Below are 16738 nucleotides of genomic sequence, written 5' to 3' on the forward strand. Positions count from 1 at the left end.
CCATCAAATTGTTTTCATATCCATTATCTCTTGAGTCAGGCAGACAGGAACTGTTATCACCATTTCACAGATGGAGAACCTGAGATGCAGAGAGGTTAAGCCTCTTCCCGTTTTTTGTGATTTATACCCTCCCTATGTTCAGAAAGGATTTTCTACAGCTTAAAATAAAATGATATTTACATAATGACTCGCATTTGAAGTTTAACTGTAGAAACATTTCCACATTTGGTCAAAAACTACGTACAGAACACATGTTATGACAATCGAAGTACTTCAATTTATGAAGAAAATCACCATTTGCAGGTTTTATTTGCTCAATAAACTTATATTGAACATTTAAAAAAACATAACAACTGTGCTTGCATACATGTGAATATAAAATAAAGATGTAAAAGGAATCAGAAATCATCTAGGCAAAGGAGGAGATTTTTGTGCCAAGAGCCAGAAACAGACTCTTCACTATAGCTAGCCATAAATTGGCCTCTGGGCTTCCTAGCAGGCAAAGTAAAAAAAGGAACACAACGTGTTGCAAGCCATTACTGTCAGATGAAAGAAAGAGAGCACATTTATTCAGAAGAAACAACTGTTTCCTGGCATTGAGTTCTAAACAAAAGTTATCAGTGGAGTTACAGGCAAATGAAATGGAGTAAGATATTCAGTTGTCTCTTCAGCAGTGACCATCGATGGATACGGAAATGTCCTTCATACCAAGACTTTTCAGTTGAATATTAAGTGAGATGCAGTGCCCTGCTCCAGAACAAACATCTCATAGGGACCTCCTAGATTCTTTGATCCTCTGTACCAATTGTATAAACTCCTTCCCTCTCTTTCTCAGCCAAAAGTTTTTAAAGAATAGTCTTCAATCAGCCAGCTGCAGTGGTTCACGCCTCTAATCCCAGCACTTTGGGAGGCCAAGGTGAGTGAATCAAGAGGTCAGGAGTTTGAGACCAGCTTGGCCAACATGGTGAAACCCCATCTCTACTAAAAACACAGAAAATTAGCTGGCCGTGGTGGCGGGCGCCTGTAATCCCAGCTACTCGGGAGGCTGAGGTAGGAGAATCACTTCAACCCAAGAGGCGGAGGTTACAGTGAGCCAAGATTGGGCCACTGCACTCCAACCTAGGCAACAGTGCAAGACTCCGTCTCAAAAAAGAAAAAAAAAAAAAAGAACAGTCTTCATTCAAAGATCCTATTTCCTTGTCTCCGATTTACTCCTTAATTTATTAAGCCAAACGTCTGCCCCAACTCTCCCCTGAAGACGGCTCTTCATAATGAATTCCTGGTCCCAGAGGAATCGGGAAATGGGCTCACCCTAGTGAACTCCTATAACAACATACCAGAGACCAGTGACTTCAACAACAGACTTTTTTCTACCTGTTCTGGTGTCTAGGAAGTCCAAGATGAAGGTCCCAGCCTTGGTCTTGTTTTCTGCATCCTGGCTTAGACAGCCACCTTCTCCCTGTGTCCTCACAGGGCTGATATGTGGTGTTGGACATTAGGGGAGAGCTTTAGTCTCTTGTTACTGGGACTCTAATCTCATCATGAGAACTCCACCCTCATCTAAACCTCATTACCTCCCAAAGGCCCCACCTCCAAACACCATCACATTAGGGAATAGGGCCTCAAAATGTGAATTTGGGGGAAGTACAAACATTCAGTCCATAACACTGCCCTTCAGTTTCCTTTGCTACATTCCTGTCCTTGGCTCTGGGAGAGCCCACTGCCTCAGTTCTCTTCTCCTGACATTCTGGTTTTTTCTTCGACTCCCTGATGGACTGTTGCTTCTCCTTCTGATGTCCCCAGCCCCCTGGACACCTTGTCTCTGGGGAAAGCTTAGGCACTCTCAGTGTGGACACCACTCCAAGATGAGGAGCCTCAAGTCCCCACCTCCAGCCAGCCTTTTCCCTCCCTCCTCCCTCAGACCCATTCACACACAATCACCTGCTGGACATCTCCACCCAAGTTCCCAAGTCTCTGACTCAGCCTTCCCAAATGAAATGACCGCTGCCCTCCCTTGCCCCACTCCCACACACCAGCTCCTCCCAGAGTCTCTGGCTCAGTCTGGGTCACCTCCCTCTCCTGCCTTTCCAGAGCCAACCAACAATCTCTCCCACAGCTACTTCCTAAACATTTTTTAAAGGTGTCCTTTCCTCTCCTTCCCTTCTCCCCGGAGACTACTGCTACGGCCTCCCAGTTCACTTCCTGGCCTTCCTCAAGTCCATCCCTCAAACTGATGCTAGAAGAAACACACATTAGAACATGCACTTCACCTCCTCTGTTTAAAATTTTTTAATGGACCCTCATCGCTTACAAGATAAATTCCCAACCTGCCCTCCCATGGCCTACGAAATCCTCCAGGATCCATCCCAAACTCATCTCAAAGCACTCACTGCCCAGAGTGTAGCAGCAATAAATTCACATGGATGCCGGCCTCTGGCAAATGCAGCCCCTCCCAAAATGCACGTCTCACAACTCGAAGCTGCTTGCCTTTGCTTCAGCAACTCCTCTACCTCTGATTTCCTGCTTCTTTCTTTTCTCCTCCTCTTTTAGCTTCTCTCACTCAGGTCAACTGCCCCTTCTCAGAAAGGCAGCTCCCTTTATCCTCTCAGGCTGGGAAGAGGGCCCTTCTCCGTGTTCCCTCCATCTCTCTGCTGTCTCGATCACAGCACTACCTCAGTGCCTGTGTTGTGTGTCTGTCTCGTCAGAGATAATAAGCAATTTCTGTGCCAACCTTTCCTTTCATCATTTCTGTCGTTCCCTAACCTCTAACTGGATGCCGGGCACAGAGCTCACATCGAAGGTCTGATGAATAAGTGAATGTAGGAATGAACAAAGGGATGGTTGATTTATGGGAGAATTGGGACTGGAATCCAGAGCTCCTTGATTTGACATCAAAACTTTTTCTCTTCCACTCCCTGTCTGACAGTCCAGAGGGCTATTATAGTCTCTCTCTTCGGCTGGAGAAGGGGAAGGCTGTGTGTGTACAGAGAGCAAGGGAGATCATCAGGGTGAAAAATGTGTAACCAGCCTAAGTAGCTGGGTAGGCCTCTAGAGGACTCAGTTGGAAGTTGATTATGGTCAACAGCGAGTGGAAGGACAGAGGCCCAGCCAGGACTTGGGGGACAAAGAAACCATGTCAAAGACTTGGGGGTGGTGGGCTTTTGAAGGGAGGGAAGAAGGTAGAGCTTCAAGAGTGGGAAGGCTGTCTGGAAGAAGCTAGACCAGACTTCAGAAGAGTTGAGGAGGGAAGTCATGGGAAAGACATGAAATGATAGAGCCAGGCTTAGAGTATGACAAGGAAGTTTCAAGGAAGGATGAGGGGCATGGTGTTGGGCAGGGGCTTGAGGACAAGGGTCCAGGGAGGGAGCTGATGCCTTGTAGGCTGCCAGGTGACCATAGGCCTGCAGAGACAAGAAAGTACATGTCTAGGGAAGTCTTGGGATGGCAAGGACTCGCCCATCTGTCTACCCATCTCCTTTCTTTTCCTTCTCCTTTTTCTTGTTTTACTGGGTGAAAATGTAGCAAAACCTAATTGTTTCCTCTGCTCAGCTGCAGTAACAAAATTACACTGATAATTCACCGATTCTGCAAGAAGCACACATCTGGGGGTATCTTTGCTCTTTAAAGCCTGTGTAGCTGGGGACACTGGATAGGCAGCTGCAGGGATAGTGAGGGCCCCTCACCCTGATACTGGCCCCAGTCATTCTGCCTTTCCAGGAGGTTCTTTCAACCAGGCTGTCAGCCAGACAGAAAGTTGCTCAGGGCTCAAAAGCAGAGAATTAATCTCAGGCTGGAGAGATGCCTGGCGGGGAGGTAGAAACTGGGAACCATTTCTCTCCTCTGAGCCTGTTCCTTTCTTTTATGACAATGGCATCAATCCAAACTCAGGAGACTTATATTTCAGTCTTGGTTTTTCCAGTAACTCCTTGCGGTTTGGGGGCCCCTTACCTTCCCATGGATAAGATGAAATTATGATTGAAAACCTCTGATGTCCCTGCACTGTGGGGAGGGTGAACAGTGCTGCTGTTCACATCCTCTGAGACCCATAAATCCTGTATTCCCCAGGGTTAAACACAGTGAATAGTGTGATTCTTGTCCCCTTGTAAGACCCAGGAAAGGATGCTGTGTAAACCAGGTTGAAGCAGATCCCCGAGTGGTCTGCAATATCAAATTAGATATCAACAACAATAACATTTCTATAACTACAGATTGAGTTTAATGAGAAATTTGAAACAGTGCTGCCCTCTCACCCTCCCTGAAAGCCTTGGGTTCCACTCAGTCAATCCCTTCCTGGCATGCAAAGCTAATACCTGAAGTACTGAGATTTCAGCCAACCTCAGCTCCAGCTTCATGCTACCTAAGTCTCATCCTGGGATCCCTCCATCCTGAAATTTAGTCTTGCAGGTCCCCAAACTTGTGTAAGGCCCTGTAGGGAGGCAGGGATACCAAGAGATGAGCTGTCCAGCTGGGGGAGGAGCTTAAACAATGGTCATCAAAGCACAGGGAAGTGTGGTCTGTTGGTCCCGATAACCAAGGCATGGGTGGTCACAGTGGCAGGTCATTGAGGGCAGGCATCCTCTGAGAGGAATTCGTGGAAAGGCAGAAGTCAGTTTGGATCTGGAAGGACTTAGGTAAGTGAAGGGAAGAAAGGAAGGCAATGGGGCCGGGCGCTGTGGCTCACACCTGTAATCCCAGCAGTTTGGGAGGCCGAGGCAGGCAGATCACTTGAGGCCAGGAGTTCGAGACCAGTCTGGCTAACATGATGAAATCCCATCTCTGGTAAAAATACAAAAATCAGCCAGGTATAATAGCGTGCACCTGTAATGCCAGCTACTTGGCATGAGAATCACTTGAACCCAGGAGGTGAAAGTTGCAGTGAGCTGAGATTGCACCACTGCACTCCAGCCTGGGTGACTGAGTGAGACTGTTTCAAAAAAAAAAAAAAGAAGGCGATGCAGGAAAGAGAAGCTCAAAAAAAAAAAAAAAGGCAAAAACTTATGAATGAGAACTTACAAGGTATTCACAAATAAGACCGTCTGAGTAAGATGGTGCTCAGTTATACAAGGCTTTGAAAGTCAAACAAGGGAGTGTGGGACTCACAACAGAGACACATGTAGCAAGAGCACCAGCTTTGGATTCAGTTGGCCTGGGTTTGGCTTCTGCCTCAGCTTGCACATTGGGTACCCTTGGGGACCTTACTTAACCTTTCCAAGATTTTTCTCAAATGCTTGTTCTCAGGGTACTTTTTGAGGTGCCTTCATATCTTACTGCTCCCTTCTTTCCCAAAGCAAAGCAGTCAGCACACAGCCAAGATGGATTCACCCCCAACCTCTCCGGGTGAGAGGAAAACCTTTGGGACCTTCTCAGGGCTGTGGGGGAAGATTCTCAGGTCCAGGGCCACTTACTCGGCCTTGAGCAGATGCCAAACCATTTGGATAATGAAGAGTGTGTTGGTCTTGCTAAGGGAGCTCTCAGGTTATAAGCAGGGGTTAGTGCCCGGACGTACGGCCAGCGAATGAAAATAATGATGATATGATGCTGTGTTCATAACATATTACATGCACTTCATATGCACCAGACACTGCTAAATGCTATGCATTAATTATGTCATTTAATCCTAAAAAGCACTCTGTGAGATGGGTACTACTGTGATTTCCATTTCATATATAAGAAAACTAAAGCACAAGAGAGATTAAGTAATTTGTCCAAGATGACATATCCAAAATGCATTAGAGATAGATTCTGATCCTAGGCAGTCAAACTTCATACATACACTTTTTTTTTTCTTTCAGGACTGTCACCCAGGCCGGAGTGCAGGGGCTCAATCATAGCTCACTGCAGCTTCAAGCTCCTGGGTGTAAGCGCTTTTCCTGCCTTAGCCTCCCAAGTAGCTGAAACTACACAGGTGTATGCCAATTTTTTTAACTTGGCTATTTTCATTTTATTTTATTTTATATTTTTTAGTTTTGTTGTAGAGACAGGGTCTCACTACATTGCCTAGGCTGGTCTTGAACTCCCAGGCTCAAGCAATCCTCCTGGCTTTGGCCCCTCGAAGTTCTGGGATTACACACATGGGCCACTGTGCTGGCCACACCTAAACTCTTAACCACTTCATTGGGCAGACTGGAGCCTCACAAGACTCTGGTCACTTTTGAAAAGCTGGAGTTCCCAGGGCTTCCCATCACAGTGGACGTTAGCTGTTTGGGAGCACCTGGACATCCATCCCTTGCCTTATTCTGTTAACAGTGCTCCCACTGCCACTTTTTAGAGAACTGCTCCTCCCTCTCCTGGTTCCTTTCACTTTGACAGAGCAGCCAATCAGGGCTCCTCATCCCCTAGGGCTTGGACTCTAACCCAGGCTGGACCGATCAGAGTTCCTCCCCGGAACTGTCACAAACTGGAGATGAAGAAAGTGCTCATTCTTTCTCCTTGGGTTTCCAGGTATAAGGATGTTACTTCAGAATTTCCCATGGCTGGGTCTTTAATCACATGGAAAACATGAGAGAAGGGAGTCAACACAGAGATGGACACTGACTTGAGAAAGAAAAGGAGAAAGACAGGAGGTCTGAGTAAGAGGGTGGGAGAAGGAAAGTTTCTGTCTGTCTTATGCTACCTTTATTTCTGCTTATTTGAAGATTGGTTATGCTTTTTCCTTAAGCTAATACGAATTGGGTTTCTGTCACTTGAAACTGAAAGAGCCCTCGATGATGTGCCAGCCCACCTAAAAGATTTTAGAGATCTCATATCTGCTGTCTCTTAGACCCAGCATCCCTTGGAAATGTATTTGAATGCAACCCTGTTTTGTTTTTGTTTTGAGACAGTCTGGCCCTGTTGCAGGCTGGAGTGCGCTGCTGCAATCTCAATTCACTGCAACCTCCATCTCCCAGGTTCAAGTGATTCTCCCGTCGTGGCCTCCGGAGCAGCTGGGATTACAGGTGCACACCACCATACCTGGCTAATTTTTGTATTTTTATAGAGATGAGGTTTCATCATGTTGGCCAGGTTGGTCTTGAACTCCTGACCTCAAGCAATCCACCCACCTCGGCCTCCCAAAGTGCTGGGATCGAAGGCATGAGCCACTGTGCCCAGCCCAACCCTTTTTATGTCCATGGCTATTACATAGGGGTACAGACTTTTCAATATCTCATCATAGACCCGAGGTTAAGATGATCACTGAAAGATGATCCACTGCAGTGCCTTTGGCCCTAATCACAAGAATGACATTGTTGATTAGAGTGATCTTATCACCACTGACTTGTTGAATGCTTACTCTGTGTCAGCATGCTTTATCTCATATAATGCCCATATTGGTTCCATGAGAGAAAGCCTATTATTATTCCCATTGAACAGATGAAGAATCTGAGGAACAGAGAGGGTTAAGGAACAGCAGGCATGTGGCACAGTGGAGGTTCAAACCCAGATGTGCGTGACTCTTTAGAGTCCCAGCACCATGCACGGCAATCTCTCAGGTGCCATCTGAACATCATGCTACACGAAACTTGTGACAACCAGTGAAACAGAATACAAAAACAACCCAAGCTGAGACAGGCAAGTCAGCTGCCATCTTCTGATGGTCAAAGGAGGAGGAAAAAAAGAAAAGCTCCAAGAATATCGGCTTCAAAAAACAAAGTACAGGAACATAAACATTACAATAAGCCTCAGAAAAAGACTATATTTTGGAGAACCTGTTATTTAAACAGTTGTCATTTTGCTGATCCAAATATCCAGTTGTAAGATATCAGCCCCATCTCAGATCTTTGTGATCAAATGGACTAAAAGCAATGCCATCAAACAATGTCCCTAATCTGGCTGTCGGCAGATGCCCCACTCCAAGAGGTGTGAGTACTCAGACCTCCAGTAGCTACACCATTGAATCAAAATGGCATTGCCAAGCTGGGATGGGTGGGAATCATGCAGATGGAAGAGAAGTCCTCTGAGAAACCCCATATGATGGATGGGACCCTGTTACACATCATTTCCTGGGGTGACAAGATAATGTGCCTCCTTTGCTTGTGTTCTCTTTCCCCAGCACACATGCACACTGACCACTCTCCGCCCCAGTTGTGGTGCCGTTTAACCACTCCTATGACTGAATTTCCCCAAGTCTGAGGCCTCTGTTGGCCCCTATGACTTGCTGCAGAAAGATACCATCTGTTCTCACAACCGGCCAGACATCCATCAGAGCCTCTGTGCTTCAGCAGTGGGAGGCAGGATGGAAGCAAGAGTGAGGACACGTTCCCCTGCAAGACCCTGGAGCCCCCCCTGCATTCTCCATATGCCAGCCTACCAGGCAGCCTGCATCAAAACGCCTCCAATTAGCCATCAAGGACACACCCTTCCCAAATACTGCCCAACAGGAAAAGGCAAGATCGTTAAGACTGCACTATGACATTCAGAAGCTTTTGCCACCCCTCTTGGTTGAATTTATTTATAACTCTTTCTCTCTCCATCCCTTTTCCCTCCATCCTTCCCATGTCCTCCTATGACTTCTACATCCACATACTTGATCCATGAAACACCCTCACTTCCCAGGGTCATGACATCATCTTCAATAATCAGCTCAGTAATCATCTCAGCCCTACCTCAGCCAACCACTCCCATGTTCATAACCTGGATCTTGTCATTACCTCTAATATTGTGTCCCACCTCTGATATCCTGATAACCAACATCCAACTCTGGCCATCACCTCCAAATTTCCAGTTTACTCTCTCTGGTGCTTCTATTTCAATAATTTTTGACCCTCCAGGACTTCCAGATCATAGGTCCTATGTGCACTGGCCATCACACCTTTCCATTCCTGTTTTCATTCCACAGTCCCTTACTAAAATCAATCCCTTGCATAAACTATCCTTTGTCTCCTTCTTTTTCCATTTTGGAAGCCATCCTGGCAAAGCTTCCAATCTTTGGCTAAATACTTGCATCCAGGTGAACAGAAATAATGAAAAAGGAGAAAACACCTTGAGTGGTCTCATCTGGAGTCCATGACCACAAGCCTCGAGGAGGTGGGCATTCCTACTATATCTTCCTGTGCATTTCACTCTCCTACTCTGTGCAGTGAGCATCTCACAACTTGTCACTACTCAAATCTCCAACGGCCCTCTGCGCTTCTTCACTCTCGAATGCTGGTCTATTTCACTGAGAACATAGAAGCAATCAGATAATTATTTATCTTCCCCTAACCACACAATTCCCAGCCTCTGCACCAACAGGCTCTGTCTTTCTTCTGTCGCAGAGGGCAAAGTGTGACGTTTCTAGTGAAGATGAACCCTTCCACTTGTCCAGAGAATCCCGCTGCCTTTCACCCACAGAACTTTATCCTCATTGCTATCATATCACTCTCCTGCTTCAATTCCTTTCTCTAGATCGGTACATCACACAAAAACATGCTGAAATAACATTCATTTCAACAACTACAAACAAAGTTCTCACTTCATACCAGTTGCCTCTCTAGTTACTGCCCCATTCCCCTGCTCCCTTGATATTAAAATTCCTGAAATTGGCCGGGCGCAGTGGCTCAAGCCTGTAATCCCAGCACTTTGGGAGGCCGAGACGGGCGGATCACGAGGCCAGGAGATCGAGAGACGATCCCGGCTAACACGGTGAAACCCCGTCTCTACTAAAAAATACAAAAAAACTAGCCGGGCAAGGTGGCGGGCGCCTGTAGTCCCAGCTACTCGGGAGGCTGAGGCAGGAGAATGGCATAAACCCGGGAGGCAGAGCTTGCAGTGAGCTGAGATCCGGCCACTGCACTCCAGCCTGGGTGACAGAGCAAGACTCCGTCTCAAAAAAAAAAAAAAAAAAAATTCCTGAAATTTTCTATAATTCTTATCTTTATTAAGTCACCTTCCATTCTCTCTTGAACTTCCTTTGTGGCAGAGTTATTGTTTTCAATTATTGGCTTCTCCTTTCTTTGTAGAAGGATCATGTGTCCCCGGTGCTTGCCATGTGACCTGCTGTGCCTCCCTGCAGGGACAGCAGATCTCCTACCCACCAGCAGTGTTGGCCATACGGCTGCTGCTATTCAACAGAAGCTGAGCAGACATGGCATGGACCACGTTTGAGTACAAGCTTTACAAAGCAAGCCAAGTTTCTACCGACAATCTTGCTCTTCCCTTTCGCCATAATAATGGCAACCCCAGATTGGAGCTACTCCTTCAGCCTAGATTTTGAAAGAAGTTACAAGGAACAAAACTGTAGCTGATCCACAGCCTCCAACAGGTAACACGACAACAACAAAACATTGCTGTTCCACAAGCCTTTGAGAGTTGAGAGTAAGTTGTTACTGCAGCCTTGCCAAGTAATGATGGTTTTCCAAACAGACTTTTGTCCCTATCACTCTGAAAAAACTTCATATATCAAAACCACTTCCATGTTACCAAATCCAGGGGTCATCTCTTGGTCCCCTACTTTATTGAGCCTATAGTCAGCACTCAATGCTGCTGATGATGCCATCCTACCTGAAACACTTCCATTTCTTGATACCTGGAAACCCACCTTCTCTAATTTTTCTCCCACTTTCCTGGACCCTCTGTCAGTTTCCTTTGCTGGCCCCTCCTCTTTTTCAGATCTAAATGTGGAAGTTCTAATGCGCACCTCTTCTTTACCATTTTTTCCTCTAAGTAATCTCATCTATTTATGGCTTGGATTCCAAAATTAACATGTCTAACCCCTTCTTCTCCCCTGAACTCCAGGTTCGGGTATCTTATTTCTTACTCAAGATCTTTACTTGCATATCCAAACCAGTACTGTTATTCATCTACTACACCACATGTGAACCTGCTCATCCTCACTCTTTTTCATTTCAACAAATGGCACCGTCACCATTGCACACCCACTTGCTCAGGTCAAATGGCTTGATGTCATCTTCATTTCTCTCTTTCTCTCATACCCCACATTAGATTTTTCCCAACTCTGGCACTTGCACCATTATTGCTCTGATCTAATCCCCAAATCTCCCTTGCCTGGAATATTGCAATAGTCTCCATTCTGCTTCCTACTGCTACTCCTCCCACCCCTCACTCCTGCCACAAGCTGAGTATCCAGGATGCTTCAGAATTTTAAACAATCTAATTCAATCTCATTAACACCCTCGCTCAAGCATACCTGCAAGGATTGCCCATAATTCTTCAGACAACAGTCAAAGCTTTTATGGACACCAAGGCTCTACAAGATCTAGCCTCTGGCATCTTTCCAACTCATCTTCTGTCACCTTCCCCCTTGCATATCCACTTTGTTCAAATCAGCCTTCTTGACATTCCTCAAACCCATGACCCTTTGCCCATCTCAGGACTTTTTCCTTCCTTCTATGGTTCCCTATGTCTAGATCACTATCTTTCTTTCCCTTGATAGCCTCAGACTGGCCTCCTAACTTCACTCAGATTTTACTCAAATGTCATCTCTTCTTCCCCATTCTACCTAATTAGCTACCTCCTCTCTACTATATTTTATTCCCTGCCCTACGTTAGTTCTAGTCCATAGCACTAATAGGAAACAGTATGGATTAGTGGTTAAGAGCAGTCTCCCTGGATGTGGCAATTAACTTCTCTGTGCATCAGTGTCCCCATCTGTAAAATAGAAATCAGAATAATAGCACTTAGCCTAACATGGCTTATATGAGTTAACACCTGTAAACCACTTAGAAAGAAACATGGTGGGATGCAATGGTGATTGGCTATGTTTAGCTGACATTGTGTTCTCTAAATGCGCATTGTCCATCTTCCCCACTAGAGCAGGAACTTTGTGTTTGTGGCCCACTGCTGTGCTCCCAGCACACAAGAGGGGCTGAGGCCGTGGTGAGAGAGCCACCTCTGAAACCCATCTTAAGAACCTATGTTCACACCTGTAATCCCAGCACTTTGGGAGGCTGAGGTGGGCAGATCACTTGAGGTCAGGAGTTTGAGACCAACCTGGCCAACATGGTGAAACTCCATATCTAATAAAAATACAAAAATTAGCCGGGTGCAGCAGCATGCACCTGTAATCCCAGCTACTCGGGAGGGTGAGGCAGAAGAATTGCTTGAACCCAGGAGGCGGAGGTTGCCGTGAGCCGAGATCAGACCACTGCACTCCAGCCTGGGCAAAAGAGCAAGGCTCCATCTCAAAAAAAAAAAAGAAACCTACTCTTTGTGTACTATTTTTTTAAACCATATCTAAGTTGGATTTTATTAAGTCTGACTCCATCCTTCCTTAAACCCAGCATTACTTTATCATTATTTTGAATCGATCTCTCATTGATAACTTATTTTAGTTTCTTCCCTTTCTCTCCCTCTGTATGAAGCAAGAGAAGATCAGGAAAACTGATGCTAAAGATCCCCTACTTGAAAACAACCATTCTCTAATTACATCTGTTTATGACAGTTTCAATCTCCATCTATTAGATTTACATAAAATGGATTATACCACCATCTGGGCTAATATTGTGTAACTTGGCTGGGGTCATTCAAAGTAAATGTCACACTCAAAATGATCACTTGTGAGTTTCCAGAATTTTTTGCTGATTTCGTCTACCCTAATTATAATTAATAATAATCTTTCATGTAGCATTTAGGTGTGTTCAAAAGCGATCTTTGCCAACCATTATTTTATTCCATCTTCAGTACCACTCCAGAAGGCAAGAAGAGGCCATGGTCATCATATGAAAATCACAGACAGGGAAAAGGTCCTTCCCCGAGTCATCTATGCCAGGAAAGAAAACATCTACCATAGTTGGCCTCGAATGCAAGCTGCCCAAAGACAGGGACCAGAAAGAAGCTCAAAATGTACCATGACTCAAGCTCAATGCTAAGCTGCCAGGGTTTGCTGTTCTCCTGCATGGTGTCATAGAACCAGAAGCAGTTACATTCTGAAAAGACCCCAGAAATCATTCTGGTTACCAGTCTCTGCTTTTCCATATGAAAAAGCTGAGTACCTTAGCTGAGGTCATGCTAGTTGTTACAGTGGATAAATCTTCAAATCTTGGCAACTTCGCATGATAAAATTACATTTCTCATAGGAGTAATTCAGGGACCCAAGTTTCTACCATCTGTGTCTCCACCATCTTGAGAGCATGTGGCTACTAGAGTCACTGTGGAAGAGGAAGAAACATGGAGAAGGTCTCAGCTGAAAGGTGTTTTTTTTTGGCGTTTTGTTTTTGTTTTTGTTTTGTGACAGAGTCTCGCTGTCTCCCAGGCTGGAGTGCAGTGGCACGATCTTGATCTCGGCTCACTGCAGCTCCGCCTCCTGGGTTCACACCATTCTCCTGCCTACAGGTGAGAGGTTCTTACCAGCCGAGCCTAGAAGCAGCATGCATGACTTTCACCCACATCTCATTGGCCAACACTCAGTCATTTGACCAACCCCTAACTTCAGAAGGGCTAGAAAATTCAGTCTAGCTGTTAACTCAAAAGAAAGAGGAAATGTGACTGGTGACTATCCAGACAGTGTTGGCCACACCAAGCAAGTCATCTAACTTTCTTAAGCCCCATCCACCCAGTCTACAACTAGCAAGCTGAGGTTGCATCCAAGACCTCTGTTCCTAGATATGAATATCTTCTACTTAAGTTATTCTCACCTTTCTCTCCTGCTCACCTCTTTAATTATGCAAATTTTCTATTGTTTCTAATTTCACATTTTCCTTGAGTTTTATTCTGTGGACAAGAAAGGAAGGAAGGAAGGAAGGAAGGAAGGAAGGAAGGAAGGAAGGAAGGAAGGAAGGAAGGAAGGAAGGGAGGGAGGGAGGGAAAGAAAGAGCAAAGAGAACCTGAGAGGATAAATTGTTAGTGATAGAAAAGAAGTTGTCGTGTTGGAAGCTTCCTAGCATCCTATTCCCAGCTGTAATCGATTCTGATGTTTCTCTCAATGGTCCCAGTAATAGAATATCAGAACTGAAAGGACCTCAGAAATAGCCAGAACAAAGGAAAGAATGTGCCACTTTCCATTGTAGAACTCTGGGCAACACCCCTGGGCCTTCCAACAAAAAAATGAGATGATGCCTCATGCCAGGTTGTTATACAGATTAAATGTGATCATGTGTACAAAATTACCCGATGCCTGGAACACAGTAGGTACTCAATCAATGCTAGTTAGTTTTGAATCCGAATCAAGTTCAATGTTGGCATTTTATAAAATGTTCTGCACCCCCAACCAAGTGAGATTAATTAAGTGCACAGGTAAGGCCTGTGAGGTGTTAACTGACCTGAGTACTGTGTGTAGAAAGCTGCAGTCACCTAGATAAATCCAGAAGTTGCCTCCTGGCAATGAGAACAAAGCCTGGGCCTACAAGCTGCTTTCACGCGCTTGTTTCTTAGGCTAGAGGCAGCAGCGTGCCTTGGGTCCACCCTCGGCTCCTCCCCTTATTCCTCCCTCTTCCCATCCTGCCCTCTGTTCATCAGATTCAAAGTCAGGGAGACCTGCCAGCACCAGCATCACCAGCCCCAAGGCAATGCCCTCCCCAATCACAGATAAATCTTCACTTGCGCTTCCATTCACTTGCTATGTCATTTTGGACATTCAATATGGTAGCCAATAGGACTCTTATTATCACTATTATTGAGTGCATTATTTTTTTCAGGGCACACTGATATTACCACCATCAAAGGGTCTCTGCTAGCTCTGAAAAACACACTATCTACTACCAAGGGACAAAAATGCAATGTCTCATGTGTGAAAGGCAAGTCCATTAACACTTAACCACTCCTGAGCATCCCATACAGCCAGTCTTACGACACTCACACTCAGGCTGGTCCCTGAAGTCTGCAAAGATGATCTATAGCAACTTCATGATAGAGGTCTCCAGTGGTCCTGATGACTTGTACAAAGAGACCTGGGATGGCAAGAAACAGGGCTTGAGAGACAGTGATAAGATTAGTGGCTCCTGTACTACATTTTATGATGTTCTAAGGGATGAGGTAGAAGAGAAGGACGTCATGGCAAATTCACAAATTGTGTGCTACCTGCTATCACAATGTTGAAACATGAAGCTTCATTTCTGCACAGCTCCAAGCACAGGCTTCAGGGAGAAGCAGCTACGGCGGCACGTTCAAGGACTCTGTGCTGTTCATGCCCTGTCTGTGACCCACGTCCATGACATGACCTCTGTCACATACTCCTGAAGTCTCACCAGTCCAGAGAAGACAGAACTGCTCTTTCTTTCAGATTCCCATAGCATTTTTATGCACCCCTATTACCATAAACAGCACATGATACTGTAACTGCTGGTTTCATTGTCTCTGTTCCCACCAGGGTCAGGAATCATGTCTTCTTCATCACCTGTGCTAAGTAGGTGTTCAGTGACTGTTCACTGACTGACAACTGACCCATTCTTTTGCCAGATACCTGAGTGTTCCTGACCCCTGGCTCTTATGCGACATTGGCTCCCATCTCTCCGCCAACCTGGTTTCCAGAGACACCCAAGATCAAGCTTGTCTTGAGCCTGGCCCCGAGTTTTTAGGAAGCATGAGGGTTCCGACAAGCATGTTTTGCTGTGCTCCTGCACCCTGGGGATGCTTCTCCTTGTCCTACTTGGCTTCACGACCTCCACGTTTGAGCACTGGCATGGTGGCTTGGACTGGCCTAGCATCCCCCACCCTGTTCACAAAGCCTGGGCCCAGGTTGCAGGGCCTCACAGGACAAGCACAGGGCTTGGCGTGAGAGGGCAGGATCCCATCCCCAGGTTCCCCGGTGTAGGAATAGTGTCATCTCTTGCAACTCACCGACCAACGCCACTCCTCAGTTTGTTCAACTGTAAATGGATGAAATTATACCAACCTGAGAATTGTTCCAAAACCATCAATGGACGCAAACATAAGAGCCCTTAAAAAGAGAAAGCTGTTCCATAAAAACAGTGTGTGATTCAGGCAGCCCCGCCTGCCACCACAGCGGAAAGCCAGAAAGCGCCCGGATGTGTCACCTACACCACCGTTTGTCTAAAGCTGACTCCCTCCACCCCAGAGGACACCTCCGTCCAGGCAGGGGGATTGCTGGCAGGGTGCCGTCTACACTGACATCCTCAGACTGCAGAGATTCCCACAAGTGGGCTGGGCTGAGAAGAGAGGAAGGTGTAGGTGTTTCTTAGGCATTGTCAAATAAGAGGATCAGCAGAATAGGAAATGGCAGAGAGCAGACACTGTCTGTGTTATTTCAAGCTTGTGATCACATCTCACACGCTCTGCTGAGCCAGTGAACAAAACAGCCCTTGGAAAGCTGGTGCTCGGCGTGGGCGGTGCTTGCCAACCTGCCGGCAACCCTGGCTCTGCTCCATTCACTCACCAGGAAAGCTGACCTCCCCTGAGGACATCCATTGTTGGCCTCCATGTCCTTGGGGCTCCTACCACCCATCCACTCAATTCAACATCTAGTGAACCTTTACCAAGGCCAAGCATGATGTTGATCCCTGCGAGAGCCATAGGAAAGAAGCACCCACCATCCTTACCCTCAATCACCTCCCAGTCACGAGCCATAGTAGAGAGTTATCTCAACTACCACTTCCAGCTAGTCCTTATCCTGCTCAAGAACTTGCAATGGCTCCCTACCACGTTGGTATCAAGAATCAACTCCTCAGCCTGACTTTTAACCACCCACACTCAACCTAGGTCCACCTTCTCTTGCTAACTAGAACAGGAACCCTCAATCTCTGCAGGTAAAATGTCCTAATTGTGCCAGGACCTTCCTGTCTTGTCTGTCACTCTGTAGCTTATTATTATCTAAACCCTCAAGGCTTACCTCAAATTCTATTAGCCCAATGCTATCTAGTTTTTTTTT

The sequence above is a fragment of the Macaca nemestrina genome, chromosome 8 (assembly GCF_043159975.1).
Source record: "Macaca nemestrina isolate mMacNem1 chromosome 8, mMacNem.hap1, whole genome shotgun sequence".
Classification (NCBI taxonomy): domain Eukaryota; kingdom Metazoa; phylum Chordata; class Mammalia; order Primates; family Cercopithecidae; genus Macaca; species Macaca nemestrina.